The following is a 24,640-nucleotide window of genomic DNA, read 5'->3' as shown; positions in this document are numbered from 1 at the left end:
CAGAGGTCAGCCCGGGACCAGGGTTCAATTCCCGGCTCGGCTGGGTCTTGAGTCCATAAATTGTCCATGGACTCGATAATTCTCGCTCCAGTGCATACTCGATTCATGGGTTCACACTCTGCGACTCTGGGCAATAGCTTGCTTAATCTCCACAATGGCCCCACGCGGCGGGATGCCTGGCTTTCACCTTGCGGATGCCCTGCTGGGTTATCTCACAGGGGAATACCAGGACGGGTTCCCTAAACAAGCGCTTAGAGACCGGTTGGTGATTTGCGCTATATAAATATCTGCACATTTACATTTACATTTACAGTCAGACATGATTCCCTCGTCTCTTCCTGTGACACTATAATTTATGCAGGAACCCAGGCATTTCTAAATGCTTCTACAGTCACGATGCAGGCCCTTCACTGCTATTTTCATCCACTTTGAGCTACGGCTAAGTAATTTGGACAGCGAGGCCATCCATGAAATGTTGCTGTGAAGTGGAAGAGAATTAAATTTCCGCAAAGTGGAGCACTCATGCCTACCTGCCAATATTCTTTGCTATGGGCTGATTGCCTCATTTAAACCAAGCTAATCTGCTTGCCAATCCCTACAGCCATGAACTTTTCATGTCCTGCTCTTTGGTCCTCTCTCCTCACTTCCGATGATGCTTTGCTTTGGCACAAAGTTTGGTACACCTTGCTCTTCCCTTTGGGCCCCTGTCTGCACCGTTGTTCTTGGAGCAAGAAGACTTCAAGGGCTGTTTTGTGAACTTCTTTTTCCCAGACCTTCCACCATGGCTCCGGCTCCCTGATGCTCACATAATGAGCCAGGTCGTTGCATTTCTGTGTGTGTGAGACATGTTTACACTGATGTTAAATGCAATTGTCGCGGTTACATGTCGTAAATCCAGACTACAACCCATAGAAGATTTGAAAGGCTTAACAAAACCTGAGGTGGGAGGAGGTCAAATGACCTCCCCATGGGAGGACAGTGTTGTTCTTCCCCTGACCTCTATCCTGCTAGACTCTGCACGCGCTCGGGACCCTGCTGCTGTGCTTACTGTCTGCCACTGCAAGCTCTACGGCCGTGGGGCCTTCTGTCGAGGGGAAAGGGGGGAGAATGGGGGTGAGTGAAGGTGAAGAGTGATGTGGAAGGAGCAGAGAGTTTAAAGTAGGAAAAGATAAAGAGGCAGAAGGGGGAAGGGCAGATAGATAGGGGAGAGATCCAGACAGCTATCAGAAGTAGAAGAGAGGCGCGGAGATGGCAGATTAGAAATAGAGAGTGATAGGGTACAATTGGGGTAAAGAGAGTGGGACAGAATTAGCTACAAACGGCAGCGAAGTGAGTGCGGGAGGGATCACAAGATTTGAGATGTGAAAACAGATAGAGAGTTTATCTTTGTCTCTGAGAGAGAAAGAAACTCGTAGAGGAAGAGAATCAGCAGGTATTTGAAAAGAAATGCGTGGAATGTTATTGTTTGTGTGTGTGCCTTCTTGAATATATAAGGATTGCTCCAAATGCAAGCAAGTAGGAACATTAGAATTATTATAATATTAAGAAGCTGCAAATCTTCCAAAACAAGAAAATATGAACATTTGGTGTTTGGCCTTAATTTTGTGTAACGAGCTAACACATTTTGTTTATATTCATACATTTCTAACATGTTATTTCCTATCCTGAAACCTGTGTAAGTGCCAGTCTCTCCTGTCCTAGACATTGATTATTAGCCTGAAAGTGATAATAGTAGGGTTGATGGATTGCCTCATTCGGGGTTTTAGCTGTTGATCTGCATGTATGGGAAGTTTGAGACCACTATCCAGGACAATGCAAGGGCAAAATTAATACTCAATAGAAGTGATTTGAATCACCATGTCTCACTCCACCTCTAACCCCGCCCACTAGCCACGCCCCTAGCTCAATTTAATCAGTACCTGTACTTATTTTTTCCCATTTAAAGCACTGGGACGGCTGAGCCTTGTAGCCAATGCAATGACTATAACTGTCGCAAAGCTCGGTGAATATTCAGTCACCACAAGAACCAGCTGGTGAACATAAAAAAAAGGCAACCAAACTATTAATTGTTAAGCGGAAACAAAATGATCAGCTTATGTCCTGGATCCAGCCACAGATACAGCCCCCCCAAAGCTACTGACCAATTGAATCTGGGCCTGTTACCCCCTGGGGAACCGTGCAAGAAATTCCTTGTCATGCTGCAGGACCAGCTAAAACCTATTCATTGTCGACCGTTTGATTCGTATAGAGTCATCAGTGGCCGCTCCTCCACAATGGCAGATAAGCGCCTCTGCCTGACTCAGGGCCAGTAAATTAAATGTATTTCATTTTCCGGCACTGAGTCAGCTTGCGAAGGGAGGGGCGGTGCATGAGGAGGAAGAGTGCTATGTGCACCCCTTAAGTGCACATATGTGTTTGGCCGTCAGTCCAAAACACACATGCGCACTTAGGTTTCTTAAGCCCGGCTGCATTGAACAGCTGGACTGGAGAAACCCCCACAGACTCCCTGGTCTGAGCAGAGCGTCTTTCCAGCCTGCTCAGGCCAATCCCTACGCTGCTCTCACATGAGAACAGCCCGGGGATTACAAGGAGTCCGTGACGTGGCCGCAGTGCTTGCTGGGGCCAGAAAGGACTTGGCAGAGTGCAACGCGGGAGGCAGTGGCAGGTACGTTTCTTTTTTTTTTATTATAATCACCCCCGTGGGCTCCCCCGCCCCACCACCTCTTTATTGTGGTCCCGGGGCTGTCTGGCAAGTCTGTTCAAGCATCAATTAAACTCCACCAGTGGGAATTGCCCTCCTTCAAGCAATAATGATCAAATTTGCCAGTACCGAGGAATGTCACTGCCCCTGAAACAGCCGTAGGGAATGTAGACGAGCCAACTAGCCCTCATGTACATTTAACTGTTCAGTCAGCTGGTGGCACACCTCCCCCAGGCCCCAGTGGTGATCTCATTCAAGAGTAGAGCGCGGCCCAGGTGGCCTAATGCGAAGAGACACGCTGAGGAGTAAATATGCCCCCAACAAAGCGGTATTGAACGTACCATCTCAAAACCAACTGGAGGTTAGGGGCAGATTTACAATCTTGTCTGACTTCATTGGTCTTGCTGATAATGACTCACTGGAGGGTGGTGTGGATTACAATTATTAATTATTGCCCAATCAGTACCTGCCTATATCCCAGCTAAGCGTTCCCAATCCCCCCAATGTTGACGTTAATCAACATGTGCCCCTTCTGAAAATATGAAGCTGGAATGTGGCAGGCCTTCGGGCCAAAATTCATCTGCCTGATTGGAAACTTTTTGTGAGGAGCTGTGATAGTTTATTGTTCCAGGAAACCTGGGACCCTCGGCCTACATTGCTTGATGGGTTCCAGTATTTCAGTGTCTCGGCCGCACCGTCTCGGGCCGGAGGTCTATCTCTTTGGTTAAATCTGCTCACTGGTGGCCGGGCCTCGACCTTGGAAACTTGTAGTAGGGATTTTCAGGTTGTGCACTTTGAAGGGGACTTGAGTTTGTTTTTAGTTCATTTTTATAATAATGATTTTACCAACAGTCTTAATATGAAGATTCTGGTTTTATTGCCCTATATTGACTCACTGCTAGCTAGAAATTCAGATAAGGGGCACCAGGCGCATCTTTGCCTAGCTGGAGATTTTAACATAAGGTTGAGCCAGCAATTTGAATCACCCAGCGAAAAGAGCACATTAGAGGGAGCTGATCAGAGAGGTAGTAAGTTAGTGTTATACCGTGAGTCTTCTGATCTGAATAAGGTGATGGAAGTGGCAGGTATTTGTGATCCTGGGCTCCCTACTTTTAGGGGTAGAGGTAGTTCCTCTGTCATAGATTTTATTTTTTTCTATCAGCAAAATTGGGATAAATCAATATGGTGTAACCATCCCTTCAAATTTTGGTGACCATAACCCCATTGAAACAGCTCTGTCAGTAATTTTGAGGGCCAATTTCAAGGTGGATAAAGGGGTGGGTAAATTACAACCATCTACAGATAATCTTGGATTAAAATGGAGACTCCAAAATCCAGCCCAGTTTCTGGGCACAATAATAAAAACAGAATCTGCGTTGGTTATGAATTGAATGGCGGAAGAGGACCCCAAGAGCTGGTATTTAGTTTGCTCACTACCCTTTGGTCTAACATTAAAAAAGTCCTTATGAAACCCTCTAGACCGACATACAATGTATAGAGATGGTTCAACCATGAATGCTCGGCAGTTAATCCATCTTTATGTAGGGTGCTTGCTGCTAACCCTAGGATGCCCTCTGAAGTAGCTTCATATTGTAAGCAGTATAAAGTGGTCACCGCAAAGAGATGGACGGAGGTCATTACACAGCAATGGGATTGACTCGCTGTACTGCTCGATTTTCCCGGCCCTATTGTGTTGATGGGTGATTAGGGTGACTTCAGTCTCTCTACCATTCAAGCCTAAGGGTTAGAGTAGTGAATGAAGTCTATTTTCTAGGCACTTCGACATGATCCTGTGTCCTTCCCCATAGATTAGGGCTTGCACACATATCCTAGGGGATAGATTCGTTAGTCTTAGGGATAGCCTGCCCTGTAGTGAGGGTATTTCATGGAGCCGTGCTGAATTCAGGCCTGGTAGGCCTCAAACGGGGGAGACTCCATCTTTCTTTCTGCTCCAGCAGCTTGAGATGCTTCTAGGTTAAAGGGGATGTTTTAGTTATGAGGTGTTATTCGCTTGGAGAGAACCGGTTCAGACCGGCCCTTATCGAAGGATTGTATTTTTCTTCATGCCGAAGACGCTACATCAGGCCGGCCGGCTGGGAAAGTGTCCTTGGCACGGGGAGGTACAAGAATTTGGTGGGCGGCAGGTTACGGGCTGGAATTTTCCATGAGAAAATGCACCTCTATATTAGTGAAAGTCTGAGGCAGATACTGGCACTTATTCTTTCAATCCATAGGCGGCACCTAGCCGTTAGCAGAAAAGCTACTACTTATTCCAGGAAAGACAGATGACAAACTTGAGGGCGGAGAAAGACCAAGAGACAGATACTCTTCTAGCAGAATTGCCAGAGAGGAGAGAGTAGCCGATGAGGAAGAGGTCCCAGTGACTCGGAGAAGGGAGCTACGGAGGTGTGATCTCCAGGCGAGCCGAGGCACAGACGAGAAGGGAACCTAGATGACCATTGAGTGCAGGCTACACACGACTAAGGTGATGTCGACCCCTTTCTTATTAGAGTGTACAACCTAATCTTTCACTTTTCTTTACAGGTTATGTGTTACACAGTAATGTTATGTGCTTGCGTATATAATATATAATAAAGTCAGTTTGTAGTGAATCAACATGTGCTGCATGTTCTTGTATAAGAGGGTAGCCTATTCTTCTAGTCAGCTGTGACTTGACATGAACGGATGTTAACACTGGTCAGGTAGGTGATAACTGAATAAAGGAGGGAGAAGCCCCTCAAACCAGAGAACAGGTTGTGCTCAAACTAGCAGTTCTTGTGTGATCCGATGCATAGTAAAACTGATTCCCTTGTTGTATGTTATGGTAATTATAGGATGAACTTGTACTGAGTCTGCCGTCTGGGTAGGAAGTCCTGGGTCCGTTTGGGACCGCGAGGCTAAGGCTGCCGTCTGGGTAGGAAGTCCTGGGTCCGTTTGGGACCGCGAGGCTAAGGCTGCCGTCTGGGTAGGAAGCCCTGGGTCCGTTTGGGACCGCGAGGCTAAGGCTGCCGTCTGGGTAGGAAGTCCTGGGTCCGTTTGGGACCGCGAGGCTAAGGCTGCCGTCTGGGTAGGAAGTCCTGGGTCCGTTTGGGACCGCATGGCTAAGGCTGCCGTCTGGGTAGGAAGCCCTGGGTCCGTTTGGGACCGCGAGGCTAAGGCTGCCGTCTGGGTAGGAAGTCCTGGGTCCGTTTGGGACCGCGAGGCTAAGGCTGCCGTCTGGGCAGGAAGTCCTGGGTCCGTTTGGGACCGCGAGGCTAAGGCTGCCGTCTGGGTAGGAAGTCCTGGGTCCGTTTGGGACCGCGAGGCTAAGGCTGCCGTCTGGGTAGGAAGTCCTGGGTCCGTCTGGGACCGCGAGGCTAAGGCTGCCGTCTGGGTAGGAAGTCCTGGGTCCGTCTGGGATCGCGAGGCCGCCACTTGTATTATAAGAGGTCTTGGTATATATAGTAGGAATTCCCTGTCCTTAGGTGGTATATATATATGTGGTTACTTATTGTGAATAGGCCCTAGGGAGGGGGTTAGAGAGGCTCTGTTGAGCGGGTTCTATCTGATCCGAAAACCCAAGCAGAACATTTGGCGTCACGAACCGTTTTCGAAACCTGTGTGCGTCGTGTTGTCTCGTGTTTGCTTTCGGCGTGTGCGTGGTTTTGTTTGTATATTATTTGTGGTATAATTGTGTGTATAGTTTTCTTCTTCTTTCTTTTCTTTTTCTTTCTTTTCTTCTTTCTTTTTCACAATGTTTTCTAGAAAGTCAAAATCTACTTTTAAGTTGCCCGTTGATATTCCCGGATGGGATTCAACGCCTTATGAAGCCTTAGCCCGTGAGTGGGCTGATTCTACTGGTTTGAGTGAGAATTGGAATTCTTCTTTGGAGCTGGCGGAGCCGGCTAATGTGATTACTTGTTTACAGAAGGCACCCATCTCGAAGGGTGAGGAGATTCCCATTTTGGGGCGCAGAGGTTGGATTGTTCTGTCTGCGTACAGGATTCTGCATGAGAGGTTGTTGAAGCTACAGATCTCTCTTAAGGATGTGTAAGCGCACTTTGTTGAGATTCAGAATTCTCATACTTTGTTGCGGTGTCAAAATAAGTTGCTTGCTGACAAACTTGAGACTTACCAGACTATTGCCGAGAGGGCGGCTGTGCGAATTGCCCGTTATAAATACAAAAATCGGCGCGGCCGGGTTTCGACGCGAAAGGTGCGTCTGGTCGTGGCGAAAGCCGGACTGGATTGGAATCCTGATGAATGGGATGGTAATATCTGGAATTCGAGTGATTCTTGTTCCTCGGGTGAGGAATCTGTTAAGCGCGAGTCCTCCCGCTCCCACCATGATTGTAAGCCTGCTTCTCGCACCCCTGATGGTGCACCCCGTGATTGCGCTTGTCCTTCGAGTGGGGTTGATGCTTCTTCCACTGATTGTTCCTCTACGTGTACTGGTCGAGCTCCTTGTGATGCTCACCCCGCGGTCTCGGTGCATCCAGTTTTTCGTCGGAAATTGCAGCAGTCTCCCGCTGCTCCGCAAGGTGTTTCTTTAGACTCTTTAGAGGACTTTACTCAACAGGAAATTAGTGATATTTTGCAGCGATTTCGGCAGCGAGCTGGTGAGACATTACTCACATGGATGGTGCGCCTTTATGAACTGGGCGCTGCTGGCATTATGTTAGATAATGGTGATTGTTTGAAGTTTTGTTCCTTGAGCTCGGATTCTACTGTACAGGATCATTTTCGTAACTATAATGGTGGTGGTCAAATTTCTTTACTTCAATTGGCGACTGAGGGTTGTAATATAAAGTACCCTACTGAGTCTGATTGGCCTGTGAATGACAAACAGTGGTATACTTTGCGCGACGCTGCACAACGTCTCAAAGAAGAGGTGATGAAAACGGCGATTTTTCTAGGTACTGCTGACAGGTTGCTTGAAGCTTCGTTGACATCTTCTGTGCGGAATCGTATTATTCGTTCTTCCCCTGTTGCTTATAAGCAGGTCATGATGACTTTATTGATTAATCAAACTGGTAACGTGTTATCTACAGTACTGGAATCGGTACGCCAACTCGGTGAGTTAGGCGAGTGGTTTAAACCTGAACGTCAGTCCCGGCCTGACACTCGTACTCCTGGTGACAATAAACTTACTAGACGTGATATCTTTTCTGGTCTTCTGGCCGATGGTGTGCGGAGGGAGGACATTGACGGTGAGACAACTGCTCGTTTGTGGGAGTTGTTTCGCAAACGTGGCTAGGATCGGAAGGAGGGTGCCCGGTGTGTTCGGATGTCTGAGTGTGATCATGGTGGTTCTGACGGTAGCGGTGATGACGACCGCCGTGGGCGCTCTGTTCGTCGTGATGACCGACGTTATGTACGTGATATGTCCCCCCGTCGAGAGAGAGACAGAGAGAGAGAAGAGGAAAGAGAGAGGGGAAAAAATGATTATATTTACAGCAGACGTAGAGATGATAGGGATCAATCCCCTGAGTTGAGGAGGAGAGAGGATCGTCATAATTTGGCCGATCGAAACCAGCACTGTACTGCAGAAGACACGAATCCATTTCGTACTGGGAATGGATATGAACAGGAGGTACCGATACCTAAGAAGCGTGAGAGTCTTTATCCTGATTTATCCTGGTACACAGAATGCAGTAAACATGACTAGGAAATAGGTCAAGCTCCAGTACACAGATGGGCTCACAGAGATAATAGACCCTATGTAGATATTGAAATTTATTGGAGACATCGTAATATCCAAAGGGCCCGAGCATTGGTAGATACAGGAGCAGAGGCCACTCTTATTCATGGTAAATCAAAGAAGTTTAAAGGTCAGCCTTTTACAATTACCAGATTAGGTGGAAAGGAAACTCCCGCAATTCAAACATTACTTGAAATGAGAATAGGTAGAATTCCTAGAAAAGAATACTCTGTACTAGTGGTGCCTCTCTTGGAATTCATAATTGGAATAGATATTTTGAAAGGAATGACTTTGCATTTAGATGATGGATGTTACCAATTTGGAACTACGCATTATATATCGTCCAGGCCTATACGGGTTGGTCGTTTACGAATGCCCCCCATAACAGTTCCTCAGGCGGCAAAAGTGGTTTGTCAGAAGCAGTATCGTATTCCGGGTGGTCATGAGGAGATTAGTACCACTATTCAGGAGTTGGTGGATGCAGGTGTTATAGCCCCAGTTACTTCTGCTTGGAATAATCCTGTTTGGCCTGTACGTAATAGTGATAATTCTTGGCGTATGACTGTTGATTATCGAGAATTGAACAAACACACACCCTCTTTGACCGTTGCAGTACCGGATGTTATTACCCTAATTGAAAGAATCCAAAAACATCCAGGTACATGGTATGCGTCAATTGATATTGCTAATGCTTTCTTTTCGATTCCGATTGCCCCTGAGTGTCAGGAACAGTTCAGTTTTACGTGGAATGGGCGTCAAATGACGTTTAGGAGTCTTCCTCAGGGCTATGTGCATAGCCCTACGATATGTCACCGGCTGGTGGCAGAGCATTTGGCTGAGGTACCGGTTCATCCGCAAGTTCAGATGTGTCATTATATTGATGATGTTTTGATCCAAGGCGAAACACAAGAGGAAGTTCAGACCCAATTGGACAGAGTCATTGGGTGCCTGCGTGAGAAAGGTTGGGAAATCAATCCGGATAAACTACAAGGCCCGTCCCAGGCTGTAAAATTTTTGGGTATTAATTGGCATGAAGGGCACCGTGAAGTGATCCCTCAGGTTAAACAGAAAATTCTTGATTTTGCAGTTCCAAGGAATAGGAAAGAAGCCCAAAGCTTCATTGGTTTATTTGGTTTTTGGCGTCAGCATATTCCTCATTTGAGTCAAATATTGGCCCCCTTGTACCGTGTCACCCGTAAAAAGAATGCATTTGATTGGGATACACCACAGCAAGATGCGTTCAACCTAGCAAAAGAGGCAATTCAACATGCTTTGGATTTATGGCCCGTACGTGATGGGGAGGTAGATTTGAATGTGTCTGTACAGGGCCTTTATGCGAATTGGAGTTTGTGGCAGAAGCAAGGCAGGAGTAGAGTGCCGTTGGGTTTCTGGACCAAAAAGTTACCTGATGCTAGTGAGCGTTATACACCCTTTGAGAAACAGTTACTTGCATGTTATTGGGCTCTGGTGGATACCGAGCAATTGACTTTGGGACATGATATAGTTTTGCGACCTGAGATTCCTATTATGCAGTGGGTTATGAGTTCGCCAAAAACTCACCGAATTGGACACGCTCAAGAGGCGAGTGTGATTAAATGGAAATGGTATATACAAGACAGGGCACGTGTGGGACAAAGAGGAGTTGCATCTTTACATGAGCAGGTGGCGCGAGCGCCATCGACTGAGACTGAGAGTGTATGTTCCGTACCTTTAGTACAGGAGTCTCCTGTCAAGTGGGGTAGACCCTTTGATGATTTGTCCGCGGAGGACAGGAACCATGTCTGGTTTACGGATGGTTCAGCAAGGTTCATAGGGCCGAAACGGCACTGGAAAGCGGTGTCCTATAATCCGATCACACAGAAACTGCTGAGCACAACTGGTGAAGGTAAGAGCAGCCAATTTGCTGAACTGTATGCTGTTTATCAAGTCCTGAAACAAGAATTACCCGGCACATGTCATATTTTCACCGACTCTTGGTCTACTGCCAATGGACTGGCAGTTTGGTTACCGACTTGGCATTCCCATAATTGGGAATTGCATTCAAAACAGTTGTGGGGAAAAGAGTTATGGCAAGAGATTTGGGAGATGCTCCCACAGAGTACTGTTACAATCTTCCATGTGGATGCTCACACCCCTATAGATTCTCTTGACAAATTTTTTCATAACATTGCAGATGAGAAATCTAAAATTGCTGAGGCAGTGGTGGACAGGCAAGATTCTGATATGGCGGGATTGGCGAAATGGGCCCACCAGAAGGCAGGACATTTTGGAGAGAAAGCCACTAGCAGGTGGGCTGCTGATCGAGGAATTTATATTCCCTTAGATTTGATCAAGAATGTTATTTTACATTGTCCCATTTGTCAGCATATCAGACAGCGCAAAGTGCCCCAAATTGTTAAAGGTCATTTACATCGCGGGAAACTGCCCGCTCAAATTTGGCAAATTGATTACATTGGTCCACTTCCCATGAGTAGGAATTGTCAATATGTTTGCACTATTGTTGATACATACAGTGGCTTGTTGGTAGCCCTTCCCTGTAAGCAAGCTACCCAATTGAATACCATTAAAACATTGGAATTGATTATCATGTATTATGGTGTGCCATTCCAAATTCAATCTGATAATGCATCCCATTTTCGTGGAAGATTGGTACAGGAATTCTGTGTGGAAAACAATATTGACTGGGTGTTTCATGTCCCGTACTATCCACAGGCCTCAGGTCTTGTGGAGAGATTGAATGGTCTGCTGAAGGGGCAGCTGCGTAAATTAACTGATGACAAATATAAGAATTGGCGAGACTTTTTGTCCCAAGCACTATTAATTTTGAATAATCGTCCTTTTCTAAATGCTGAATCTCCACTTATGCGTTTGTTCCCTCCGAATGTTAATGCTCAGCCAAATGAAATCAGAGAGACTGTGATGTACTGGGAGATTACTCCCGGAGCTTTGGCTCCATGTAGAGCGACCCCAGGGTCGGCAGGTTTAGACTTGCATGCCATGGATGACACCGTTCTAAAAGGTAAAGATCGGGTCATCATCGCGACCGGTGTTGGTGTTCATATACCACCCGGGAATTTTGGATTAATCGCCCCTAGATCGGGGCTGGCTGTAAAAGGCATTCAGGTACTTGGAGGGGTCATTGACAGCGATTATCAGGGAGAGATTAAGGTGCTCCTGCTAAATAGCAGTGAGGCTGATTTGCTGATCCATCGAACTGACCGAGTGGCTCAATTACTGATAATGCCTGTCTTCAGTGGTGGGATGGTAAAAGGCACTGCCCCAACTTTGCTAACTGTACGAGGCCAGAAAGGTTTTGGCTCCACAGATAACCCTGGGGCCAGGGTTTGGGTGCAGTCGCCTAAGACTCCCCCTGAACAGGCAGAGGTCATCGCCACCGGTCATGATAATACCATTTTAGTTATGAGACCAGGGAAAGATAGCTGGGAAGCGGTCCCGGCTGACAAATGTTACTTACGAGAATGATTAATGCCTGTATTTGATTCTCTTTCAGATCATTCTTTGGACTGTCGCTGCAGGATGTGTCGTCGCAGGACTATTTTCGGGTTGGTTCGACGAGAGAGGAGGACTCCCGTCAACCCCGGATGAGCTACGCGCCCGAGTGTCGCGTTCCTTCGCTGCGTGGGATTCGTCATCGAACTTTTGGACACTACTGGCGAAAAGGGTGACCGATGCCCCTCACTTTTGTTTGACGCCGATGAGATCTGTACACGACATCTTAGCGACCTGTCTGGTTGCTGTCCCTGCTTCACTGCAAACTCTAACTAATATTTTCAACATTTCAAAGGCTCGCCCCAATGTTCTTCTGGGCGATTTTGCCACCCATACGTATTGCCCCTTATGTACTGAACTACCGGACAGGATACCCCCCATCCAGTCCCAAATAGTTACCTATAATATCACTGTTCTGCTTGGGTTTTCGGATCAGATACAACCCGCTCAACAGAGCCTCTCTAACCCAGCCAGAACGTTACCCCCTCCCTAGGGCCTATTCACAATAAGTAACCACATATATATATACCACCTAAGGACAGGGAATTCCTACTATATATACCAAGACCTACAAGTGGCGGCCTCGCGATCCCAGACGGACCCAGGACTTCCTACCCAGACGGCAGCCTTAGCCTCGCGGTCCCAGATGGACCCAGGGCTTCCTACCCAGACGGCAGCCTCAGCCTCGCGGTCCCAAACGGACCCAGGACTTCCTACCCAGACGGCAGCCTTAGCCTCGCGGTCCCAGACGGACCCAGGGCTTCCTACCCAGACGGCAGCCTTAGCCTCGCGGTCCCAAACGGGCCCAGGACTTCCTACCCAGACGGCAGCCTTAGCCTCGCGGTCCCAAACGGACCCAGGACTTCCTGCCCAGACGGCAGCCTTAGCCTCGCGGTCCCAAACGGACCTAGGACTTCCTACCCAGACGGCAGCCTTAGCCTCGCGGTCCCAAACGGACCCAGGGCTTCCTACCCAGACGGCAGCCTTAGCCTCGTGGTCCCAAACGGACCCAGGACTTCCTACCCAGACGGCAGCCTTAGCCTCGCGGTCCCAAACGGACCCAGGACTTCCTACCCAGACGGCAGCCTTAGCCTCGCGGTCCCAAACGGACCCAGGGCTTCCTACCCAGACGGCAGCCTTAGCCTCGCGGTCCCAAACGGACCCAGGACTTCCTACCCAGACGGCAGACTCAGTACAAGTTCATCCTATAATTACCATTACAACAAGGGAATCAGTTTTACTATGCATCGGATCACACAAGAACTGCTAGTTTGAGCACAACCTGTTCTCTGGTTTGAGGGGCTTCTCCCTCCTTTATTCAGTTACCACTTACCTGACCAGTGTTAACATCCGTTCATGTCAAGTCACAGCTGACTAGAAGAATAGGCTACCCTCTTATACAAGAACACGCAGCACATGTTGATTCACTACAAACTGACTTTATTATATATTATATACGCAAGCACATAACATTACTGTGTAACACATAACCTGTAAAGAAAAGTGAAGGATTAGGTTGTACACTCTAATAAGAAAGGGGTCGACATCACCTTAGTCGTGTGTAGCCTGCACTCAATGGTCATCTAGGTTCCCTTCTCGTCTGTGCCTCGGCTCGCCTGGAGATCACACCTCCGTAGCTCCCTTCTCCGAGTCACTGGGACCTCTTCCTCATCGGCTACTCTCTCCTCTCTGGCAATTCTGCTAGAAGAGTATCTGTCTCTTGATCTTTCTCCGCCCTCAAGTATGTCATCTGTCTTCCCTGGAATAAGTAGTAGCTTTTCTGCTAACGGCTAGGTGCCGCCTATGGATTGAAAGAATAAGTGCCAGTATCTGCCTCAGACTTTCACTAATATAGAGGTGCATTTTCTCATGGAAAATTCCAGCCCGTAACCTGCCGCCCACCAAATTCTTGTACCTCCCCGTGCCAAGGACACTTTCCCAGCCGGCCGGCCTGATGTAGCGTCTTCGGCATGAAGAAAAATACAATCCTTCGATAAGGGCCGGTCTGAACCGGTTCTCTCCAAGCGAATAACACCTCATAACTAAAACATCCCCTTTAACCTAGAAGCATCTCAAGCTGCTGGAGCAGAAAGAAAGATGGAGTCTCCCCCGTTTGAGGCCTACCAGGCCTGAATTCAGCACGGCTCCATGAAATACCCTCACTACAGGGCAGGCTATCCCTAAGACTAACGAATCTATCCCCTAGGATATGTGTGCAAGCCCTAATCTATGGGGAAGGACACAGGATCATGTCGAAGTGCCTAGAAAATAGACTTAATTCACTACTCTAACCCTTAGGCTTGAATGGTAGAGAGACTGAAGTCACCCTAATCACCCATCAACACAATAGGGCCGGGAAAATCGAGCAGTACATTTCACCCTTGACTTCAGTCTATTATACATTCATTAAACAGAACTAACATCTGTGGAGGAATAATATGAAACAAAGCTAACTGATCTATGTCTAGTACCAAATGTGCAAAATTGAAGTAGTGAAGGAATACACTGAATAAAGCAACAAATAGAAATCAAAACAGCGATGGTAATTAGAATACCTCCTAATATTCGACGTAACAGATACAGGTCAGGTAACCAATTAAAGAGCCAGTCAAACCAGCCCTGGTCAATGTGTTTTCTAACTTCCTCCGTCAAATCATGTAACCTGTCAATGTGGGCGCGAATAGATTGTGTATGATCAGACAAGTTAAAACAACAAAGACCCTCAAAATCAGAGCAGTCATGTCCATGTTTAAGCAAAAGATAATCAATGGCCGCTCGATTTTGCAAGATGGCTCTTCGTTCACCCTGGGCGTCTAACAGCATGTCAGATAGGACTGTAGAAGTATGATTAATGGATTTTACCATCCAGCAGGCCATTTTCTCAATAGATTTAGCATTATAAACCGCCAAAGCAGGAACACCAATAATTGAAATAGCCAGGCTAAGGTATTCAGACTTGGAATATAAATGCAAAGATGAGTCACAATCCTCCTGTAACATCACTGCATCTCGAATCACACGAGAATTGGCATTCGGATGTGACGAGAACATCAGTAAGCTGAGTCTCGTAATGGCACAGGGGCCACCAGAAATATTTGCGGGGACATATGGCCAAGAAGTATTACCACATGAGAAAAGCCATCCAGCAGGTAGCAACATCGTGCGATAATGACTAGGGGTAACTACCAAACTCTTGCAAGTCATATTGTTCATGACCGAAGCACATGGTTTCGGTGTCCTTTGAAAGCACAAAGTTCGCTCATGAAAGGTGAAGGAAGTAGCACCTTTCAATTTCAGATGTAGACATTCAGAAATTGCACTAGGATTACATGTAAGAAAAAAGCATATATCACCTTGTGTGATATTATAGGTAACTATTTGGGACTGGACATGGGGTATCCTGTCCGGTAGTTCAGTACATAAGGGGCAATACGTATGGGTGGCAAAATCGCCCAGAAGAACATTGGGGCGAGCCTTTGAAATGTTGAAAATATTAGTTAGAGTTTCCAGTGAAGCAGGGACAGCAACCAGACAGGTCGCTAAGATGTCGTGTACAGATCTCATCGGCGTCAAACAAAAGTGAGGGGCATCGGTCACCCTTTTCGCCAGTAGTGTCCAAAAGTTCGATGACGAATCCCACGCAGCGAAGGAACGCGACACTCGGGCGCGTAGCTCATCCGGGGTTGACGGGAGTCCTCCTCTCTCGTCGAACCAACCCGAAAATAGTCCTGCGACGACACATCCTGCAGCGACAGTCCAAAGAATGATCTGAAAGAGAATCAAATACAGGCATTAATCATTCTCGTAAGTAACATTTGTCAGCCGGGACCGTTTCCCAGCTATCTTTCCCTGGTCTCATAACTAAAATGGTATTATCATGACCGGTGGCGATTACCTCTGCCTGTTCAGGGGGAGTCTTAGGCGACTGCACCCAAACCCTGGCCCCAGGGTTATCTGTGGAGCCAAAACCTTTCTGGCCTCGTACAGTTAGCAAAGTTGGGGCAGTGCCTTTTACCATCCCACCACTGAAGACAGGCATTATCAGTAATTGAGCCACTCGGTCAGTTCGATGGATCAGCAAATCAGCCTCACTGCTATTTAGCAGGAGCACCTTAATCTCTCCCTGATAATCGCTGTCAATGACCCCTCCAAGTACCTGAATGCCTTTTACAGCCAGCCCCGATCTAGGGGCGATTAATCCAAAATTCCCGGGTGGTATATGAACACCAACACCGGTCGCGATGATGACCCGATCTTTACCTTTTAGAACGGTGTCATCCATGGCATGCAAGTCTAAACCTGCCGACCCTGGGGTCGCTCTACATGGAGCCAAAGCTCCGGGAGTAATCTCCCAGTACATCACAGTCTCTCTGATTTCATTTGGCTGAGCATTAACATTCGGAGGGAACAAACGCATAAGTGGAGATTCAGCATTTAGAAAAGGACGATTATTCAAAATTAATAGTGCTTGGGACAAAAAGTCTCGCCAATTCTTATATTTGTCATCAGTTAATTTACGCAGCTGCCCCTTCAGCAGACCATTCAATCTCTCCACAAGACCTGAGGCCTGTGGATAGTACGGGACATGAAACACCCAGTCAATATTGTTTTCCACACAGAATTCCTGTACCAATCTTCCACGAAAATGGGATGCATTATCAGATTGAATTTGGAATGGCACACCATAATACATGATAATCAATTCCAATGTTTTAATGGTATTCAATTGGGTAGCTTGCTTACAGGGAAGGGCTACCAACAAGCCACTGTATGTATCAACAATAGTGCAAACATATTGACAATTCCTACTCATGGGAAGTGGACCAATGTAATCAATTTGCCAAATTTGAGCGGGCAGTTTCCCGCGATGTAAATGACCTTTAACAATTTGGGGCACTTTGCGCTGTCTGATATGCTGACAAATGGGACAATGTAAAATAACATTCTTGATCAAATCTAAGGGAATATAAATTCCTCGATCAGCAGCCCACCTGCTAGTGGCTTTCTCTCCAAAATGTCCTGCCTTCTGGTGGGCCCATTTCGCCAATCCCGCCATATCAGAATCTTGCCTGTCCACCACTGCCTCAGCAATTTTAGATTTCTCATCTGCAATGTTATGAAAAAATTTGTCAAGAGAATCTATAGGGGTGTGAGCATCCACATGGAAGATTGTAACAGTACTCTGTGGGAGCATCTCCCAAATCTCTTGCCATAACTCTTTTCCCCACAACTGTTTTGAATGCAATTCCCAATTATGGGAATGCCAAGTCGGTAACCAAACTGCCAGTCCATTGGCAGTAGACCAAGAGTCGGTGAAAATATGACATGTGCCGGGTAATTCTTGTTTCAGGACTTGATAAACAGCATACAATTCAGAAAATTGGCTGCTCTTACCTTCACCAGTTGTGCTCAGCAGTTTCTGTGTGATCGGATTATAGGACACCGCTTTCCAGTGCCGTTTCGGCCCTATGAACCTTGCTGAACCATCCGTAAACCAGACATGGTTCCTGTCCTCCGCGGACAAATCATCAAAGGGTCTACCCCACTTGACAGGAGACTCCTGTACTAAAGGTACGGAACATACACTCTCAGTCTCAGTCGATGGCGCTCGCGCCACCTGCTCATGTAAAGATGCAACTCCTCTTTGTCCCACACGTGCCCTGTCTTGTATATACCATTTCCATTTAATCACACTCGCCTCTTGAGCGTGTCCAATTCGGTGAGTTTTTGGCGAACTCATAACCCACTGCATAATAGGAATCTCAGGTCGCAAAACTATATCATGTCCCAAAGTCAATTGCTCGGTATCCACCAGAGCCCAATAACATGCAAGTAACTGTTTCTCAAAGGGTGTATAACGCTCACCAGCATCAGGTAACTTTTTGGTCCAGAAACCCAACGGCACTCTACTCCTGCCTTGCTTCTGCCACAAACTCCAATTCGCATAAAGGCCCTGTACAGACACATTTAAATCTACCTCCCCATCACGTACGGGCCATAAATCCAAAGCATGTTGAATTGCCTCTTTTGCTAGGTTGAACGCATCTTGCTGTGGTGTATCCCAATCAAATGCATTCTTTTTACGGGTGACACGGTACAAGGGGGCCAATATTTGACTCAAATGAGGAATATGCTGACGCCAAAAACCAAATAAACCAATGAAGCTTTGGGCTTCTTTCCTATTCCTTGGAACTGCAAAATCAAGAATTTTCTGTTTAACCTGAGGGATCACTTCACGGTGCCCTTCATGCCAATTAATACCCAAAAATTTCACAGCCTGGGACGGGCCTTGTAGTTTATCCGGATTGATTTCCCAACCTTTCTCACGCAGGCACCCAATGACTCTGTCCAATTGGGTCTGAACTTCCTCTTGTGTTTCGCCTTGGATCAAAACATCATCAATATAATGACACATCTGAACCTGCGGATGAACCGGTACCTCAGCCAAATGCTCTGCCACCAGCCGGTGACATATCGTAGGGCTATGCACATAGCCCTGAGGAAGACTCCTAAACGTCATTTGACGCCCATTCCACGTAAAACTGAACTGTTCCTGACACTCAGGGGCAATCGGAATCGAAAAGAAAGCATTAGCAATATCAATTGACGCATACCATGTACCTGGATGTTTTTGGATTCTTTCAATTAGGGTAATAACATCCGGTACTGCAACGGTCAAAGAGGGTGTGTGTTTGTTCAATTCTCGATAATCAACAGTCATACGCCAAGAATTATCACTTTTACGTACAGGCCAAACAGGATTATTCCAAGCAGAAGTAACTGGGGCTATAACACCTGCATCCACCAACTCCTGAATAGTGGTACTAATCTCCTCATGACCACCCGGAATACGATACTGCTTCTGACAAACCACTCTTGTCGCCTGAGGAACTGTTATGGGGGGCATTCGTAAACGACCAACCCGTATAGGCCTGGACGATATATAATGCGTAGTTCCAAATTGGTAACATCCATCATCTAAATGCAAAGTCATTCCTTTCAAAATATCTATTCCAATTATGAATTCCAAGAGAGGCACCACTAGTACAGAGTATTCTTTTCTAGGAATTCTACCTATTCTCATTTCAAGTAATGTTTGAATTGCGGGAGTTTCCTTTCCACCTAATCCGGTAATTGTAAAAGGCTGACCTTTAAACTTCTTTGATTTACCATGAATAAGAGTGGCCTCCGCTCCTGTATCTACCAATGCTCGGGCCCTTTGGATATTACGATGTCTCCAATAAATTTCAATATCTACATAGGGTCTATTATCTCTGTGAGCCCATCTGTGTACTGGAGCTTGACCTATTTCCTAGTCATGTTTACTGCATTCTGTGTACCAGGATAAATCAGGATAAAGACTCTCACGCTTCTTAGGTATCGGTACCTCCTGTTCATATCCATTCCCAGTACGAAATGGATTCGTGTCTTCAGCAGTACAGTGCTGGTTTCGATCGGCCAAATTATGACGATCCTCTCTCCTCCTCAACTCAGGGGATTTATCCCTATCATCTCTACGTCTGCTGTAAATATAATCATTTTTTCCCCTCTCTCTTTCCTCTTCTCTCTCTCTGTCTCTCTCTCGACGGGGGGACATATCACGTACATAATGTCGGTCATCACGACGAACAGAGCGCCCACGGCGGTCGTCATCACCGCTACCGTCAGAACCACCACGATCACACTCAGACATCCGAACACGCTGGGCACCCTCCTTCCGATCCAAGCCACGTTTGCGAAACAACTCCCACAAACGAGCAGTTGTCTCACCGTCAATGTCCTCCCTCCGCACACCATCGGCCAGAAGACCAGAAAAGATATCACGTCTAGTAAGTTTATTGTCACCAGGAGTACGAGTGTCAGGCCGGGACTGACGTTCAGGTTTAAACCACTCGCCTAACTCACCGAGTTGGCGTACCGATTCCAGTACTGTAGATAACACGTTACCAGTTTGATTAATCAATAAAGTCATCATGACCTGCTTATAAGCAACAGGGGAAGAACGAATAATACGATTCCGCACAGAAGATGTCAACGAACCATCAAGCAACCTGTCAGCAGTACCTAGAAAAATCGCCGTTTTCATCACCTCTTCTTTGAGACGTTGTGCAGCGTCGCGCAAAGTATACCACTGTTTGTCATTCACAGGCCAATCAGACTCAGTAGGGTACTTTATATTACAACCCTCAGTCGCCAATTGAAGTAAAGAAATTTGACCACCACCATTATAGTTACGAAAATGATCCTGTACAGTAGAATCCGAGCTCAAGGAACAAAACTTCAAACAATCACCATTATCTAACATAATGCCAGCAGCGCCCAGTTCATAAAGGCGCACCATCCATGTGAGTAATGTCTCACCAGCTCGCTGCCGAAATCGCTGCAAAATATCACTAATTTCCTGTTGAGTAAAGTCCTCTAAAGAGTCTAAAGAAACACCCTGCGGAGCAGCGGGAGACTGCTGCAATTTCCGACGAAAAACTGGATGCACCGAGACCGCGGGGTGAGCATCACAAGGAGCTCGACCAGTACACGTAGAGGAACAATCAGTGGAAGAAGCATCAACCCCACTCGAAGGACGAGCGCAATCACGGGGTGCACCATCAGGGGTGCGAGAAGCAGGCTTACAATCATGGCGGGAGCGGGAGGACTCGCGCTTAACAGATTCCTCACCCGAGGAACAAGAATCACTCGAATTCCAGATATTACCATCCCATTCATCAGGATTCCAATCCAGTCCGGCTTTCGCCACGACCAGACGCACCTTTCGCGTCGAAACCCGGCCGCGCCGATTTTTGTATTTATAACGGGCAATTCGCACAGCCGCCCTCTCGGCAATAGTCTGGTAAGTCTCAAGTTTGTCAGCAAGCAACTTATTTTGACACCGCAACAAAGTATGAGAATTCTGAATCTCAACAAAGTGCGCTTCCACATCCTTAAGAGAGATCTGTAGCTTCAACAACCTCTCATGCAGAATCCTGTACGCAGACAGAACAATCCAACCTCTGCGCCCCAAAATGGGAATCTCCTCACCCTTCGAGATGGGTGCCTTCTGTAAACAAGTAATCACATTAGCCGGCTCCGCCAGCTCCAAAGAAGAATTCCAATTCTCACTCAAACCAGTAGAATCAGCCCACTCACGGGCTAAGGCTTCATAAGGCGTTGAATCCCATCCGGGAATATCAACGGGCAACTTAAAAGTAGATTTTGACTTTCTAGAAAACATTGTGAAAAAGAAAGAAGAAAAGAAAGAAAAAGAAAAGAAAGAAGAAGAAAAACTATACACACAATTATACCACAAATAATATACAAACAAAACCACGCACACGCCGAAAGCAAACACGAGACAACACGACGCACACAGGTTTCGAAAACGGTTCGTGACGCCAAATGTTCTGCTTGGGTTTTCGGATCAGATAGAACCCGCTCAACAGAGCCTCTCTAACCCAGCCAGAACGTTACCCCCTCCCTAGGGCCTATTCACAATAAGTAACCACATATATATATACCACCTAAGGACAGGGAATTCCTACTATATATACCAAGACCTACAAGTGTCGGCCTCGCGATCCCAGACGGACTCAGGACTTCCTACCCAGACGGCAGCCTTAGCCTCGCGGTCCCAGACGGACCCAGGGCTTCCTACCCAGACGGCAGCCTCAGCCTCGCGGTCCCAAACGGACCCAGGACTTCCTACCCAGACGGCAGCCTTAGCCTCGCGGTCCCAGACGGACCCAGGGCTTCCTACCCAGACGGCAGCCTTAGCCTCGCGGTCCCAAACGGACCCAGGACTTCCTACCCAGATGGCAGCCTTAGCCTCGCGGTCCCAAACGAACCCAGGACTTCCTGCCCAGACGGCAGCCTTAGCCTCGCGGTCCCAAACGGACCCAGGACTTCCTACCCAGACGGCAGCCTTAGCCTCGCGGTCCCAAACGGACCCAGGGCTTCCTACCCAGACGGCAGCCTTAGCCTCGCGGTCCCAAACGGACCCAGGACTTCCTACCCAGACGGCAGCCTTAGCCTCGCGGTCCCAAACGGACCCAGGACTTCCTACCCAGACGGCAGCCTTAGCCTCGCGGTCCCAAACGGACCCAGGGCTTCCTACCCAGACGGCAGCCTTAGCCTCGCGGTCCCAAACGGACCCAGGACTTCCTACCCAGACGGCAGACTCAGTACAAGTTCATCCTATAATTACCATGACAACAAGGGAATCAGTTTTACTATGCATCGGATCACACAAGAACTGCTAGTTTGAGCACAACCTGTTCTCTGGTTTGAGGGGCTTCTCCCTCCTTTATTCAGTTACCACTTACCTGACCAGTGTTAACATCCGTTCATGTCAAGTCACAGCTGACTAGAAGAATAGGCTACCCTCTTATACAAGAACACGCAGCACATGTTGATTCACTACAAACTGACTTTATTATATATTATATACGCAAGCACATAACATTACTGTGTAACACATAACCTGTAAAGAAAAATGAAGGATTAGGTTGTACACTCTAATAAGAAAGGGGTCGACATCACCTTAGTCGTGTGTAGCCTGCACTCAATGGTCATCTAGGTTCCCTTCTCGTCTGTGCCTCGGCTCGCCTGGAGATCACACCTCCGTAGCTCCCTTCTCCGAGTCACTGGGACCTCTTCCTCATCGGCTACTCTCTCCTCTCTGGCAATTCTGCTAGAAGAGTATCTGTCTCTTGATCTTTCTCCGCCCTCAAGTTTGTCATCTGTCTTCCCTGGAATAAGTAGTAGCTTTTCTGCTAACGGCTAGGTGCCGCCTATGGATTGAAAGAATAAGTGCCAGTATCTGCCTCAGACTTTCACTAATATAGAGGTGCATTTTCTCATGGAAAATTCCAGCCCGTAACCTGCCGCCCACCAAATTCTTGTACCTCCCCGTGCCAAGGACACTTTCCCAGCCGGCCGGCCTGATGTAGCGTCTTCGGCATGAAGAAAAATACAATCCTTCGATAAGGGCCGGTCTGAACCGGTTCTCTCCAAGCGAATAACACCTCATAACTAAAACATCCCCTTTAACCTAGAAGCATCTCAAGCTGCTGGAGTAGAAAGAAAGATGGAGTCTCCCCCGTTTGAGGCCTACCAGGCCTGAATTCAGCACGGCTCCATGAAATACCCTCACTACAGGGCAGGCTATCCCTAAGACTAACGAATCTATCCCCTAGGATATGTGTGCAAGCCCTAATCTATGGGGAAGGACACAGGATCATGTCGAAGTGCCTAGAAAATAGACTTCATTCACTACTCTAACCCTTAGGCTTGAATGGTAGAGAGACTGAAGTCACCCTAATCACCCATCAACACAATAGGGCCGGGAAAATCGAGCAGTACAATCACACAAGGTGATATGTGCTTTTTCCTTACATGTAATCCTAGTGCAATTTCTGAATGTCTACATCTGAAATTGAAAGGTGCTACTTCCTTCACCTTTCATGAGCGAACTTTGTGCTTTCAAAGGACACCGAAAACATGTGCTTCGGTCATGAACAATATGACTTGCAAGAGTTTGGTAGTTACCCCTAGTCATTATCGCACGATGTTGCTACCTGCCGGATGGCTTTTCTCATGTGGTAATACTTCTTGGCCATATGTCCCCGCAAATATTTCTGGTGGCCCCTGTGCCATTACGAGACTCAGCTTACTGATGTTCTCGTCACATCCGAATGCCAATTCTCGTGTGATTCGAGATGCAGTGATGTTACAGGAGGATTGTGACTCATCTTTGCATTTATATTCCAAGTCTGACTACCTTAGCCTGGCTATTTCAATTATTGGTGTTCCTGCTTTGGCGGTGTATAATGCTAAATCTATTGAGAAAATGGCCTGCTGGATGGTAAAATCCATTAATCATACTTCTACAGTCCTATCTGACATGCTGTTAGACGCCCAGGGTGAACGAAGAGCCATCTTGCAAAATCGAGCGGCCATTGATTATCTTTTGCTTAAACATGGACATGACTGCTCTGATTTTGAGGGTCTTTGTTGTTTTAACTTGTCTGATCATACACAATCTATTCGTGCCCACATTGACAGGTTACATGATTTGACGGAGGAAGTTAGAAAACACATTGACCAGGGCTGGTTTGACTGGCTCTTTAATTGGTTACCTGACCTGTATCTGTTACGTCGAATATTAGGAGGTATTCTAATTACCATCGCTGTTTTGATTTCTATTTGTTGCTTTATTCAGTGTATTCCTTCACTACTTCAATTTTGCACATTTGGTACTAGACATAGATCAGTTAGCTTTGTTTCATATTATTCCTCCACAGATGTTAGTTCTGTTTAATGAATGTATAATACACTGAAGTCAAGGGTGAAATGTACTGCTCGATTTTCCCGGCCCTATTGTGTTGATGGGTGATTAGGGTGACTTCAGTCTCTCTACCATTCAAGCCTAAGGGTTAGAGTAGTGAATGAAGTCTATTTTCTAGGCACTTCGACATGATCCTGTGTCCTTCCCCATAGATTAGGGCTTGCACACATATCCTAGGGGATAGATTCGTTAGTCTTAGGGATAGCCTGCCCTGTAGTGAGGGTATTTCATGGAGCCGTGCTGAATTCAGGCCTGGTAGGCCTCAAACGGGGGAGACTCCATCTTTCTTTCTGCTCCAGCAGCTTGAGATGCTTCTAGGTTAAAGGGGATGTTTTAGTTATGAGGTGCTATTCGCTTGGAGAGAACCGGTTCAGACCGGCCCTTATCGAAGGATTGTATTTTTCTTCATGCC

This window comes from Triturus cristatus, chromosome 4_2 (assembly GCF_964204655.1).
Source record: "Triturus cristatus chromosome 4_2, aTriCri1.1, whole genome shotgun sequence".
NCBI classification, from domain to species: Eukaryota; Metazoa; Chordata; class Amphibia; order Caudata; family Salamandridae; genus Triturus; species Triturus cristatus.
The sequence above is the reverse complement of the archived record's forward strand: the minus strand, read 5'-3'. Positions refer to the sequence as shown.